General features: G+C 35.8%; 1 protein-coding gene across 1 annotated transcript in view; it reads right to left on the reverse strand.

Moving 5' to 3' along the window:
* AGTR1 (angiotensin II receptor type 1) overlaps positions 1-14,082 on the reverse strand; it is a 42,612-nt gene that overhangs the window by 6,389 nt on the left and 22,141 nt on the right. The window lies entirely within an intron of this gene.

Below are 14,082 nucleotides of genomic sequence, written 5' to 3' on the forward strand. Positions count from 1 at the left end.
TCTTGATGCGAGTGAAGAAGGAGAGTGCAAAAGTTGGCTTGAAATTCAACATTAAGAAAACTAAGATCATGGCATCCGGTCCTCTCAATATCTGGCAAATAGATGGGGAAGAAATGGAGGTAGTGACAGATTTTTTTTTTTTCTGGGCTCCAAGATCACTGCAGATGGGGACTGCAGCCAAGAAATTAAAAGACGCTTGCTCCTGGGGAGGAAAGCTGTGGCAAATCTAGACAGCATACAAAAAAGCAGAGACATCACCCTGCCAACAAAAGTGCGTATAGTCAAGGCTATGGTTTTCCCAGTTGCAATGTATGGTTGTGAAAGTTGGACCATAAGGAAGGCTGAGTGCCAAAGAATTGAGGGCTTTGAGCTATGATGCTGGAGAAGACTCCTGTGAGTCCCTTGGACTGAATAGCATACATGAGCCAGAAATCATAGTTTGCACTCTACTTAGCCAAACCAAATAAGCCACATGTATGAGTTTTGAGATCAGCCAGTATAAGAAGCTTCCCATATCATGCTCAGATAAAATACAATTCTCGTGAAATGTCTACTTTTTAAGATGGGTAAATATTGTGACAAACTTCAAAACTAAAGTTACCAAATTGCTGTTTCTGTACTATTTCAACTTGCGTGAATTGTTGTGGTAGATTTTTCCATAAATGCCAGTTGGAAGCTTGGAAACAGTGTTAGATTGTGGCCTGACCTGCCTAACACTGAGAGGTAAAAGTAATCTTTGTCAAAAGCCCTCATTCAAGGGGCATCAAATGTGATGATCATTGAAGGCTCAGTCTTTCATCAAATTATATGGAGAGCTGCTAATCCCTGTTGTATATAACTGTCCTGGCTGACCTTTTCTTTTCTTTTTATAATTGCAATGATTATAATAAGTCACTGATGAGAATATGCTGTTGCTTCATACTGTTCCACCAACTATTATTTAGCACTATGCTCATTTCCTATGTTGGATGATCATACCTTCTAATTAAACTGCCTGAGATAACGGAGAAGGATGCTGGGCCTCTCTATAAGGTAAACAGCACTTTGCTGAAATGAAAAACAAGATGAGATACTGGTGGCTGCAGCTTCCTGTGACAACTTCATTAATAGCAATCACGTAAGCAAGGATTGTAAGCCAGATTTCAAGGAAAAATAATTTTTCAGCATTTGCTTTCCAACAAGGGCCTTCTTGACAGTAAGTGGATACGCATTGTAAAAAGGTCACCCGAACATCTTACCTGAAGGACTATTTCACTGCCAAATCTCTAAATATTTGCTCTTGTGAAAATGGAATAAAATTATAGCCTTATTTTTTATATATTTTTGGCATAAAATAATTCTCATGTATGATTTAAACTTTTCTACAATTTCTTTAAGGAGAATAGAAAATATTTGGGAATATGACTTTAAGCAAAATAAAACTGGAGATAAAGAAGGACATTCATCACTTTCTTCCCAGCAAGTTCTTGCACAATTTGGTTGAGATTATGAAGCTGTTCAGTTTTGCAATTAATTCATAGCTGCTTGGATTTATCCATGTCATCAGGAGAGAAAACTGGATTCACCCTAATGACTTTGTGTTAAATTTCAGCAGAAATTCAGTTGTAATTAATTAGAATAATTTATGATTGGCCAGCATTATTTGTGAAAGAAAAGTGAATAACAATAGTGAAACAGAACATGAATAGTTTCCTGTTCCTTTATCACGTCACATATGGGATCAAAATTTAGATTTTGATGCAGTTAAGTCCATTCATTACTTGCAGAGTATATAATGGTTCTGCAGTTAATTTGGCTTAGCATCAGTTTGGAACAATATATTTTATTATAAACATACTTTTAAGTCTTTACTTTAAGCAATAATAACCCTAACCCTATACTGCTCCACTGTGACTTCTAAGAGTAGCTTCTGTTTTAATATCATCCTTATTGAATTGATGTGCTGATTGATTTGAACCATTTTTATTTCAGTACTTCATCTCTGTAAGACAAAGCACCCTATGAGAAGGGTTAAGAGTAAAAGGGATAAAAAGTTAACACAAGACCTAATTTTTGGCTTGGAGAACAATTCAACTTATTTTATTTTCACATTCAGAAATGCTAACTGCTGCTTCTTTTATCCACAGGAAATTGTTCATACCTTGATTTCCTCTCTGCCTTAAAGTATCTGAGGCAACATACATAGATGAAATACTAGACATAAAAACCCACTAGGAAGCTGCAGGACAGATTAAACACCACTAATGATGACATCAGTGGTAGGTATGAATGAGGTCTTGCTGAACTTGAAGAGACAATCTTGTATTTGAAGCCCAACTAGACTGGGGGGTGGGGGACTTACCCTGTCATGTCTGAGGTTGTATTAATGTGAGCAAATGATCTCACTGTCTCTATACATTTTCTCTTTTCTCTGGGGATCAAACTAGTTATGAAACCATTCGTGAAACCGTGTGAAAGTGTTTATAAAAGGAATGGGGATGTATTCCAGGCATTTGCAGCATTTCTGAATCTGATTCTAAAAGTCTTTCTATGTATGTAGTACCAATCTACAACTCTTTAAAGCAGCTAAATCTTTTAGCTTGTAACCTTGAGAAACCAGAGAAAGAGCCACAACCAAGATAAATAAGGTAAATCTGAATCCAAAGCAGGAATGGGAATGGAGAAAGTGTCTCAGCATTTCCCTTCCTAGTTCACTGGAAGGTAGAGGGAGGGGGCCATTCAGACTTGCAAGATTCTGTTACTATAACCTTTGGATACAATTAGTAGCATTCATTATTTTGTTTTCCTAATCTGGTCTACCTCAATGAGCTGACATGATGGCATCTCCCTTAATTGTGGTGAGAAATATGTGTGATAGGACTTTATTTTATTTTGCCTGTTCTAATTTATTTTGGTTCCCATGTGCACCTTCATACTGAAAGATGGGGCAAGCTCAGAGGTGGTATTCATCAGGTTCTGACCAGTTCTGGAGAACCGGTAGTGGAAATTTTGAATAGTTCAGAGAACTGGTAAATACCACCTCTGACCGGCCTCACCCCCATCTATTTTCTGCCTCCCCAGTCCCAGCTAATTGGGAGGAAATGGGGATTTTGCAATAACCTTCTCCTGGAGTGGGGAGGGAATGGAGATTTTACAGTATCCTTCCCCTGGAGTGGCCTGAAAATGGAGATTTTACAGTATCCTTCCCCTGCCATGCCCACCAAGCCACACCCACAGAACCAGGAGTAAAAAATTTTGAATCCCACCACTGGGCAAGCTTCATTTGACTTCCATGGAAGCTGTTCCCTCAAGACAAATAGCAGGTGCATTTGAGTGAGGAGAAGATATTATTTGTCGGGATTCCAGTTTGGGGCAAAGGTTGACATCAACCCCACTTCAAGATTCTAACTTTACTCTTGTAGTATCCTTTGAAAAAATAGCTTTTACCAAATTGCTAATTACTGAACCACAACATTGTAGAAAAGCAATATCATTTATCCTTTTGTTCCTCCATTATATTAGCATAAAAAGATTGGAAGATCTGACTTAAGAAAGCAGAATTTTAAGAGGTGTTTTTTAAAAAATGTTTAACCTATCCAGGAAGCAAAATAGCTTAAATGTAGGTAACTAAAGCTCTCAGGGGAAGCAAGATTGTTCTATTTTTGCCACCAACCATCATGGGGTGCCTTTGAAGGGGCCCTCTGGCTGTTATGCATGGGATGCTGTTGGAGGGACTATTTAAAAACCTTTGTGCAAGTTTGAAAAAAATAAAACTTCTGATACCTTCAAATAAATGCAATTTTGATTGCTTTGTGTGAAAATATCTGCTGGAAGCAGGGCTAGAGACAGTTGAAAAAATAAAGTTATTTTCAACTAGAATCTTCTATATTTGTTCCCTGAAGATGATTTCAGTAGAAAATGAAGGTACTTATATTACAAAGAATAAAATGGTTTCATTTGGTTCAAAATGTACTTCTCAACAAATACAGGATTTGACCGCTAGAGGTCTGTATAACATATTTATTTTTAGAAAAAGAATTTACCATTACTCAGTAGTATCTATACTTTTAAAGAATTTCTTCGCGTTCCAAAATTAATAGTAGAAGGGAGGATAAACTTTATTTCTTGTGTAGATTAGGGGATAATAATAGATCTTTTCCTTTGCTAAATGCTTCTATTTTAATATGTTTTTGATTTGCTGACATTTAACCTAATATCCTGCTATAGTAAATCATGGATTCAGATTTTGACATCTGTTGCTATAAGGTCACATAAAGCTTGCAATCCATAAGCTCACTGACTCTAGTTATGAAAAAGTGTATGTTTGCCATAATAAAAATTCCATATTAAGGATTAATGAAGAACTCACTTGAATTGCAAAATGAGCACACTGCCCCAGAAATAATTTTTCAGACATACAGCACTTTCTTCCAAAGCACTTTTAAATTTTGAGAAATTAGAGGATATAAAGTTTGAGATCCCTTCCTGATTCTTTCTTTCCATGCATATTCTATCAATCTCATCATTTCTCTGTTACTTTTGATGCTGAAATTAATGGTCCAAAAAATAGGAGTATGTAGGAACCCCTCCCCCCAAACTGAAACAATTGTTTTTCTTAGAGTGATCTAATGCCAGACACAAAAGAGCAGGACCACATGCGAAGTTCCAATTAAACTGATTTAGTTACTCATGGCTATGCACAGGAATCAACTACTAGTTAGCACTACAGGATAACCCAATTCAAGGGCAGGTTGGACTTAGTCCATATGTGGCTATATAGAAATTCTAGGCTGATTCCTTTTTTGACCCCTGCCCTTAGGTTCTCCCACTTCTTCTTCTGCATATTATTAGTTTTCTAATATTGAATTAATCATATAATAAAATTAAGACCCCCTCAAACTGATAATTAGGTAGGTCCAGGGGTGAAATGCTCTGTCGGTTCACTTTGCTACCGGTACTCCGTGTGCGTGCATGTGCGGTGCTTGCCAAATGTGTGCTTCATGCACGCAGTGTTGAAAAGGAGGCTTAAGAACCCTTTCCTAACGTAAGTAGAACAGCGAGGGGAGGGGAAACAGCTGTGCCACGTGATTTAGATTCACTAGAAAGTAGGATTTCCTGCTTTCTAGTGAATATAAATCGTGTGGCACAGCTGATCGTCAGAAATATCATTTCATCCAAACTGATAGCATTTTTTACTACCGGTTAACCGAACTGGTAGCTTTTATTACTACCAGTTCGTCCAAACTCATCCAAACTGGTAGCATTTCACCCCTTGGCCTAATCAGTCAATAGGACTTGGTCATGCCCATTATAAAACTTTGATTTTTCCCACCAATACAATACAAAATGTTATTTTAGCTGAATGCAGGTTTATTGTCTTCGTTTTTTTTAATTTCAAGAAATGTAGTAGAAAGGATAACATTCCTTTCAGGTCACTTATTAATCCATGGTACTGACTCTTCTTCATATTCAAGATGATGGTGATGAGTTATACCCAGAATACCAGATAGTAGCTCTTCCTCCTCCTGTTTTCCTCTTCTTCTTTATAAAAGATTTTTATAATCTTTATAAAATCTTTATAAAAGATTTATATATTTTTATTTTTCTTATTTATTATGTTTCTAATAAATTTCTAACCTAACTTTATCACATTTTGATTGTTTTTATGATTTTATATAACATTTCTGTGTGTGAAAAGAAAATGTCTGTATGAATACACAGTATATATAGATAATATCATTACTGTGTAAGCCAAAAACAGCACCCAGCAAAGTAACCTACATTAAAATTTGATTAAGTATTTTGAAGTTCAACATTTAAAGAAGTCAGGCTGTGGTCTTCAGATATTGTTCAATTAAGGAATTCACACTAACTCATATGATTTATTCGTTCATAATATTTTTCTCTCCTTTATCTTTCTCTCATATTGGATCCAATGGCTTAACAAAATAAGCAATATACCGAGGGCATTATGTCTGCTGATACACCATCATTTGAGCTTCTCCAAACTCCACCTATGACAAATAGCTAGAGAGATAATTTAAAAGATGGGAAAACAGAACACCTCAATTTGACTCTGATTCTGGCCTCATATTTATTTCCAAATACACCAGTGGGTCAAACATTTTTAGAAAATAAGAATAATGACTGAAACTTAGTGCTTTTTTCAGAAATGCACCCAGTAAATTAAATTCTTCCTAAAATATACTTTAAAAAAACTATCTCTCCAGTCCTAGCCTTTCAGCTGAGGGATATGAAATACCATGTTACAAAGAGTATTATTATGACAGCAGTAATGATTCTTACAGAAACTAAACAAGTCCCTAACCTATGTACTAGGAGAAATATAATGAATCACAAACACCATTATGCCATGCCAGAAAAACAGAAATGTTATTTTTCTAACTTTTCATCACAATCTCTCATATTTATATTAGTTACGGAACCCATATTTTGTCTTCTAATAGGGAATTTATTATCAGAAATAGAAAATAAAGCCAGAAATAGAAAATAAAGATTTTTCCAAGGTTGGGAAAAAACGAATGTTTTGGAAAAAAGAATGAAAAATAATGGAAACTGCATATCTGTGGTCTAACAAGGGAATAAGTGTAACTAGTGGCTGAGGAAAAAAAAAGAATTTAACACTCAAAAATGGGCACTTCCCCAGTTTCTAATAAGAAAATGATGGTGACAGAAGAAAACATGTATTTCCTGAAGTGTCAGAAAATGATATCATTATATGATATATGGCACCAGAGATGTATTGTATCCACTGTTCCAGAGTTGACAACACATATTTTTGCCCATTTGTAGAAACTGAAAGCTTTTTTTCTTTTACTCACATTCTTTGTACACTAGGAAATATTCAGTATAAAGATTGCAACTAGGAAGAATAATATAAAAAAGAGATTTTTAAAATATTAGACTTGATGGCAAAATTACAAGTTTACTAAGCTGAAAGATATTGGGACTCATCCTATGTAAAATATATTAACATTCTGGTGTGACACATTGATGTTGACTGTTTCTACTATTTCCTTTCTTGGGTGTGCTGTGCCTTGAATTCTGGTGACTACATGGACAGTTTATGCAGTTTACAGAAACATTTTTTTCCCAAAAATAGTTTCCCATTGCTTTCGTCCTAGAGCTCACAGTGACTGGCCTACAATCACCCAGCTGACTTGCCCCTCAGGTGGGATTAGATCTCATGGATTCCTAATTTCTAGTTCAGTGCCTTAACCACTACATCAAACTGGTTCTCCTTCAATCACAGGATCTTATAAACTGATTTTAAAAAGAGGATTTGAGTATTGAATTAAGAACAATTTTAACAGCACTTTGATAGTTCCAGAGGAAGAAGATTGGTATATAAATTATGTAGGTTACCATCTTGCAAGAATTAATAACATACTGAGGAAAAAAGCCTACTTACTAGATATAATATGAAGAAACCAGGCCTTAAAAAGAAGTCCAAATTGAACTCTTCTTAGAAGAGTGGACATAATTCACTCAGACACAACATGCCTAAATTCACAGATTTCACCAGCATTACAGGATAGTGCCAAACAGAACCTTGAAAAATTTGGGAGCTGCATCTGATCAGTGTAGATAGATTCTATTGAGAAAAATGGATCAATAATATGATCATCTGATGTAAGGCAACTTCTTGTATTAATTTCTTGAGTTAAAGGCAAATTATTACAGAAGCTATACTCTATTGATTAATAGAACATAGCACATGTTGTAATGATAACACTGAATATATTTGTAGATCAGGATTATAATGAGGGTCTTTGGTGCTTTCTGAGCTTGGTTGCTGCAGATATTTCATTACCCAAACTAGGCAATATCAGCAGTGCTAACGCTGGCCTAGCACTGATGATGTTACATACTTTGGGTAATGAAATGTATGCATGAAAACAACCAAACTCAAAGAGCACTAAGGACCCCTGATACAGCTAAAAAATAAAACCATTCCTCAAGAAGATGTAGAAGAAGAAGAATCATCATCATCATCATCATCATCATCATCTAGTGCTGCAGTTCGTTCTTTCTTGCATTATAACTGATATCTATGGAGATTCTCAGTCATCCAGGTCCTGGTTGTCCCAAAAGTACTTTTGAAAGAACAGCCTTCTGTTAATAGAGGGGGAGGGATATGACATCATCTATCTCCAGTCTACAACACAGTCCTTTCAACAGTTCCAAGAAGGCTCCACACCCATTTGCACCACTCAGATGATCCTGATGACAGACATAAACCTCCAGGTGACCTTAATTACTTGCTAAAAGTATGCAAATGATCAGCTGCCTGCAAGGAGTATAAATCCTTCCATTCCCCACCATCCAGTCAGAGTTGAAGAAGGTTCTTGGATGAAAGCGAAAGGTCTTCAAAGAAAAAACAGAAAGTCTAATTGCTTCTTGAAAAAATACCTTTGGGATTATAACTGATAACTCATAGCTCAGTGTTACTTTACCGAAGACCACGGTTTAGATGATTTCATACAATATCAAAGTTTTATTTGTAGTTGCCAGATTCGGAATTGTACCTGCACACATTAAATTCATTATTTGATGTTGCAACAATTGAATTACAAACATAACTGTCAGCTTTGTCAACATTCCAGATAATGATTACCTGACCTAGTACCAACAGGATGATCTTGATTTTTTCTCTATGTAAAAATTGTTAGAAAATAACAGCATAATCCCTTTGCCGAGCAAAAAGCAAGCAAGTAGAATCATCAGTTTCCTGGCAAGCCTACTTCAAAAGCAAGAGGAAGCAAAACAGCGGTAACAAGAGATTTTAACCTCTAAAAGTGTTTTGTTTGCTATTTAAAAAAAAATCATTTAAACATTAACATCGTACAATAATGCCATTTCTCAGTGCAAAGTCAGCCATGAAAGCAGAAGCAGAATAAAATTTCTTTGTTTTTGTCCCAGGAGTATTTGGAGGTATACATAATGAAGTGTTAAACAAAAAAGCTACCATTGGATCAATGATGTTAAGTAAATAGAATATCAGGTACAAATACCAGGTAAACTAAGTAAACAAATTCTAGGTAAAAATGACACTAAGAGGGCAGGAATAGCCAACATCCAGGAAGACAAGCTTAGGAGCCAAAAAGATCTTGACAAACCTGAACAATGGACCTTTTTTAGATATACTTTTTCAGATATACTCAAGGAAGGCAACACTTCGCTGAGAAAGAATTCCAAAAAGACTTGAACAATGGGCCCTATCCTACAACATGAACTTTAATGTGGAGAAAAGCAAGGTTTTACACTTAGGCAGGAAAAACCAAAGTACAGATTAGGCTAAACCTGGCTCAAAAACAGTAACTCTGAGATGGCCCTTGGAGTTCTAGTGGACAATCACTTAAATATGAGCCAGCAGTGTGCAACAGCAGTCAAAAAAAGCTAATGCAATCCTTGGTTGTATAAACAGAAGCATAGAATAATCAAAATCATGTGAAGTATTATTTCCATTTTATAAAGTCTTAGTAAGGCCACACTGTGGTTGGTCACCACAGTACAGAAAAGATGTTGAGACTTTGGAAAAAATGCGAAGAAGAGCAACTAAGATGATTAAACACCTGGAGACTAAAACAAATGAAGAACGGCTGCAGGATTTGGGTTTGGCTAGTCTAGAAAAAAGAAGGATTGTGGTGACATGATAGCAATGTTCCAGTATTTGAGAAGTTGCCAAAAAGAGGAGGGGGTCAACTTATTTACCAAAAGATCTGTAGGCAGGACATGAAACAATGGATGAAACTAATCAAGGAGAGAAGCAACCTGGAACTAGCTTCCTAAGAGTCAGGCTTCCTAACAACCAGTGGAACCGTTTGTTGTCAGAAGTTGTAGGTGCTTTATCACTGGATGTTTTTAAGAAGAGATTGGACAGTCATTTGTCTGAAATGTTATAGCGCAGTGATGGCGAACCTTTTTGGCACCGAATGCCCAAACCCGAACGCACATGCATGTGCATTTATCTGCCCATGCCAGAGCATCAGAAACCCGAAGACCAGCTGGCCAGCATGCACATACCTGGTTTTGGGACATTTTTCAGCCCAGTTTCAGGCTAGTTTTGGCCCAAAAATGGCCTGAAAATGGCCTGTTTTGGGGGCCGTTTTCTGGCCATTTTTGGGCAGTTTTCCGTCCATTTTCCAGGCCATTTTCCAGTGCTCTGGTGCCAGAAACCAAAAGAGCAGCTGTCCGGCACACAAATGCCTGGTTTTTTGGCTATTTTTCAGCCTGATTTCAGGCCAGTTTTGGTCCAAAAATGGCCTGAAAAATGGCCTGTTTTGGGGGCCATTTTCTGAGCCATTTTCCGGCGGTTTTCCAGTGCTCCAGCACTGGAAAGTAGAAGAGCAGCTGGTGACAGTGCGGGCGCCCACGGAGAGAGCTTTGCGTGCCACCTCTGGTACACGTGCCTTAGGTTCGCCATCATGGTTATAGGGTCTCCTGCTTGAGCAGGGGGTTGGACTAGATGACCTCCAAGGTCCCTTCCACCTCTATTCCACCTCAATCTATTCTGATTGAGATTGAGATTGAGAACAGTTTTCCTATTTTTTTTTTTGAACTAAAGATGCCATACACCCTTGCTATTTGCCAGGATGCTTTCATTGATGGAAGTTGCAGTTCAAAAATTCTGAAGGACACCAGCCTGTCAGTTTTTGACTTTCTCCAGGTTTTCTTCTGAAGAGAACATGGAAGCTGTTTAGAGAGAGGTGAGTGTCTTCCCTTCTTTGCATTTTGAGACTTCCCTGCACATTAAGCAAATTAAGAAAAATGCTACTTGTTTTTGTCTGTAGAATCTTTTAATTGCAAGTTAACAAAGAAAAAGAATATTGATAAATGAATATTGATAAATGATAAAGGAATCAATATGTTTAGTGCAGGATCCAATCTGGGACACGTATATTTGCCTTCATTTGTGAATACCGTATGTTTAGTCTTCAAAATGTTACTCTAAGATGCACATAACTAATTCTGTATGAGCAACAGGAATATAGCACATTTCTTTAGACAACTAAGTATGTAACTTTAAAGTCTTGTTTATTACTAAATATTGAATATGAGGTTAGTCAGAGTGGAGCTTGTTGAATACAGGCTCAATGAATCTTAGCCAACAGTTACAATAGTGGCCAAAATTGTGGAAACCTTTTGGGGAAAAGTGTATTTTTGAGGTTTGATGGCCACTTTTCCGGGGAGTTTCAAGATAATCATATTTCACTGCTGGAATGATCTGGGAATAGCACAGACCTTAACCCAATTGAAAATCTATGGAGTCGACTAAAGAAACGTGTTAGTCAGAAGCGACCCAGCAATAAAACCCAGGTAATAGAAGCAATCATTCAATCTTGGTTTCACATTATAACAGCTGCAGAACTAAAAGACTTGGTTCACTCCATGGGAAGAAGTTGTAAAGCTGTAATTCATGCTAAAAGTTAGCCAACTAAATATTAACTGACATGTGATAATTTTTGTATATCTTGTTTTTTCTACATGTTTCACTTCTTTATACTGTAACTGCTATTCTAATAGCAAATCCTTCATAAAAGTTATTGCGTTACATTCTTGATTAAATTATCTTTCCATTGATATATAATTTTATGGTACTACTCCAAAAAAACAGTGGTGTTATTAGCTAGTTTTAGAAAATACACTTTTCCCAAAAGGTTTCCACAAGTTTGGCCACTACTGTAGACTAAATTCACGTTGTAAAAGGACATGAACAATTGACTCAATTACCTGATTCACACAGAAACACCAAGGGGATCACATGCACACAGGCTCTAGAAAATGCCTATCAATACTTGAGATAATTAAATGAGCACAAGTAAACCGCTTGAAACTCTTCCAAGATTCTCTGAAAGAACTGATACTGTACGTCTTTGAGATTTGATTTAAATTATTTTGAGATTCCATGTCCCAAATCTGCTGTATGATAAGAATGTTAGCATTTTCTAATCCTAAAGGAATACATACTTGGTAAAAGACAGCATGAAAGCAATTTATTTATACTGTTTTTCTATCTCTGACGTATAATTACCAAGATGGATGGAAGCATCCCAGTTGGATCTAAGTTCATCTTTATCCAGGCAAATAGAGTAACTAACCAAACATTGGCTTTGATTCTTGGCAATCAAGCAACTAGTCTTAAAACCTCATTAGAGATAATTGTAAATATAGCAATCAGGAATATCTTAAAACTATTCTACTTTTTCTTCTTTATTTTAATATATATTTAACAGACAAACATGTAGAAAAAAAGAATAAATGAAAAAAAATTGGAAATTTGAATAAGGATATTCAAAATAAAATTAAGTGAAGACTATATATAAAATAATCTTAACTGTTAATAGAATTGAACCAACAATCAATCTTTAATAAAGTAACCAAAATAGTAAGAATTGTCTACCACATACACATCTATCAGTTTTAGAAGATCCATCCTTATGAAAAATAGATAAAATACTATATTTAACATTTTATGTAAAAAAAATAGCAAAATCAGATATGATACAAATCAATGTGTGGAATTATGCCCCATAAATGATTTATAATGTGTGGAATTATGCCCCATAAATGATTTATAAAGCAAATTAAATTCCCTAGTAGGCAAACTTATTTCTGAAATTGATATTACTTCCATAACATAGTGTGCCATTCTCTAAAGCAGAGTTAATGTGTGATTTCCATTAAGAAGTGTTAAGTATCCTGTTGGTTGTTAGTACACAGAAAAACTACTTATAGTTGGAGCAGTATAATATTTTAGTAATATTTTGCAAAAAGAAAAGTTACTAGAAAAGAAGATTCAATCATTAAGATTTGTTTAATTCTCATTTATTTGAATAGTTTTCCAGAATTTGTGGCTTTAAAATTTGTCACCCCAATGGAAGGGAAAAACAAAACAAAACACCAGACCTGATTGTTGCATTTCTACTGATTTTTGGAATTAAAAAAAAAAAAAAGTCCAATTGTACTTTTTCAAAGCATTAAATGTGTGCAGTAAATGTGTGACTGAGTTCAAAACAAATGATCTGATGGCAGCTGCAATTAAATTCTCTTCCGGATGTATTCTTAGAATTCTTACAATATTTGTTCTGAACTGTATTCTGTTATAATTTTCTCAGGGCAAAGCAAAGTGTGAGGATTTAATGCATATGGTGAAAATGTGCTCCTAGAAGTTGTCCTCCTATCTGTAACAGTTAAAAGCATATCCAGTTTTGTGATTCATCATTCATCCCCATGCTCCTCTCCTTCTTTCCAATAGTTTTTAATGGAGGACTAGCCAAGAATGATTTTCATCTTGGATGACTGAACATCTTGTTGCAATCAAACAGAATAACAATTTAATGATGCCTTAGTGTATTGGTAAGAACATCGATATATCAATTTCTGACACCATTCAAATATGGGAATTTCATAAGTAAAAATTATGTCACCAATAAGAATTAGAAAAAAAAATCACGTTCATCCATCCAACCCATGCCTATGCCTGTTTTTTGTTTGTTTTGAGCATTGCTCTAAAGTCATGAATGGAAAATCCCCATTTTTAAATTGCATTTTTGCCAGTACTCATGATGTGTATTTTTTCATGAAGCTGAATTCATGTGTAACCGCACTGCCACACCCCAAAATTGCATGCAGCAATAGATGACATGCTGCCATCCAGATGTTTTGGACTTCAGTTTCTATTAGCTGCAGCTACCATGGCCAATAAGAAAAAGATAAAGGAACTGTAGTCCAAGATGTCTGGAAGGAACCAGGGTGCCTAAACGTGGGAGAATGGTTTAGAATATTATCCTAAATATAATAGAAACTAAGAATACTTTTATGAGAGAGGAACGGAAGAAACAGTGACTAATTCTAGGCAAATTTATCTGAAAATATGTACCAATGTTTCCTGGACTAACCTTAAGAGAATTTGAACATGATTACATATTTTAAATACATTTGACTTTGAAGCACATGGAGTTCAGTCTATGTGCTGGCTGAAATGCTGATGGACTGATAAAACACAACGTTCCCAGGGAAGCTAAAAGATAAGGAGGAAATTTGTAATAAGCTTTTATTGCTCTTTAAAAAAAAAAAAGT

This window comes from Pituophis catenifer, unplaced genomic scaffold (genome assembly GCF_029215685.1).
Source record: "Pituophis catenifer annectens isolate HBS135680 unplaced genomic scaffold, rPitCat1.0.hap2 SCAF_6, whole genome shotgun sequence".
Lineage (NCBI taxonomy): Eukaryota > Metazoa > Chordata > Lepidosauria > Squamata > Colubridae > Pituophis > Pituophis catenifer.